This window comes from Terrapene carolina, unplaced genomic scaffold, assembly GCF_002925995.2.
Source record: "Terrapene carolina triunguis isolate 2854851 unplaced genomic scaffold, T_m_triunguis-2.0 Scaffold210, whole genome shotgun sequence".
Classification (NCBI taxonomy): domain Eukaryota; kingdom Metazoa; phylum Chordata; order Testudines; family Emydidae; genus Terrapene; species Terrapene triunguis.
In genome coordinates, this window is record NW_020664561.1 from 21,301,683 (window position 1) to 21,303,424 (window position 1,742).

The following is a 1,742-nucleotide window of genomic DNA, read 5'->3' on the forward strand; positions in this document are numbered from 1 at the left end:
CCAGGACATCACGGTGGCAATGGGTCATGTTGATGCTGTGGAACGGCGATTCTGGGCCCGGGAAACAAGCACGGACTGGTGGGACCGCATAGTGCTGCAGGTCTGGGATGAATCCCAGTGGCTGCGAAACTTTCGCATGCGGAAGGGGACTTTCCTTGAACTTTGTGAGTTGCTGTCCCCTGCCCTGAAGCGCAATGACACCCGGATGCGAGCAGCCCTGACTGTCCAGAAGCGAGTGGCCATAGCCCTCTGGAAGCTTGCAACGCCGGACAGTTACCGGTCAGTCGCGAACCACTTTGGTGTGGGCAAATCTACCGTGGGGGTTGTTGTGATGCAAGTAGCCAACGCAATCATTAAGCTACTGCTCTCAAAGGTAGTAACCCTGGGAAACGTGGAGGTCATCATAGATGGCTTCGCCGCGATGGGATTCCCAAACTGCGGTGGGGCTATAGATGGGACTCACATCCCTATCCTGGGACCGGACCACCAGGCCAGCCAGTACATCAACAGAAAGGGCTTCTTTTCAATGGTGCTGCAAGCACTGGTGGACCATAGGGGACGTTTTACCAACATCAACGTCGGATGGCCGGGCAAGGTTCATGACGCTCGCGTGTTCAGGAACTCTGGTCTGTTTAGACGGCTGCAGGAAGGTATTTACTTCCCGGACCACAAAATAACTCTTGGGGATGTGGAGATGCCTACAGTGATCCTCGGGGACCCAGCCTACCCGCTAATGCCCTGGCTCATGAAGCCCTATACTGGCGCCCTGGACACTGCACAAGAACTCTTCAACTACCGGCTGAGCAAGTGCAGAATGGTGGTGGAGTGTGCTTTTGGCCGTCTCAAGGGGAGATGGAGAAGCTTACTGACTCGCTGTGATCTCAGCGAAACCAATATCCCCATTGTTATACCAGCTTGCTGTGTGCTCCACAATCTCTGTGAGAGCAAGGGGGAGACCTTTATGGCGGGGTGGGAGGTTGAGGCAAATAGCGTGGCTTCTGATTACGGCCAGCCAGACAGCCGGGCGATTAGAAGAGCCCAGCGGGACGCGCTGTGCATCCGGGAGGCTTTGAAAGCTAGGTTCCTCAGTGAGCAGGGTAACCTGTGACTATTAACTTTGTTTAAAGAGAAGCTGAACCTGCCCCCGTTTCTTTACCCAGTTTATGTTGACTATCCTCTCCAGCTACATACCCCCTTCACCCCCTTCCCAAAAAATAAAATCTGTTCTGTTTTGTTAATAAACACCGTTGTCTTTATTACTGTTTTCGCGGGAATGTTTTAAACCGGGGACGCAGACTGTGGCGGGGGGCGGGTTTAGTGTTCTGATGCAAATGATGCTTCTAAACTCCCGGAATGACAGGCTCCGCACTGGTGGACTGGTTGTTTCAACGGAGCCTGCCAGCACTCCTGGGCGGGACTGCATGTATGTGTCGGATATGTGACTTTCTGGCAGGGGGAGGAGGGTTACAGATCCCCTGCTGCGTGGCTCTGTGATCCAGGATAAGGACCGCTGCATAAGATCTGTAACTGCCCTCCCCCGCCACAAAGTCACAGAGCTACCCCCCCCCACAGAACATGAAAACCACCTCCCAGACTGACCAGGGCAACTAGTGACTGCACTGTGTATGTGTCCTGATGCTGGACCTGCCCCCGCCTCTGTACCCTGCTAAAGGTGACTGTCCTGTCCAATTACCAAGCCCCTTCCCCCCCTTCAGACAGACTCTCCTCCAAAAGAAAATCAT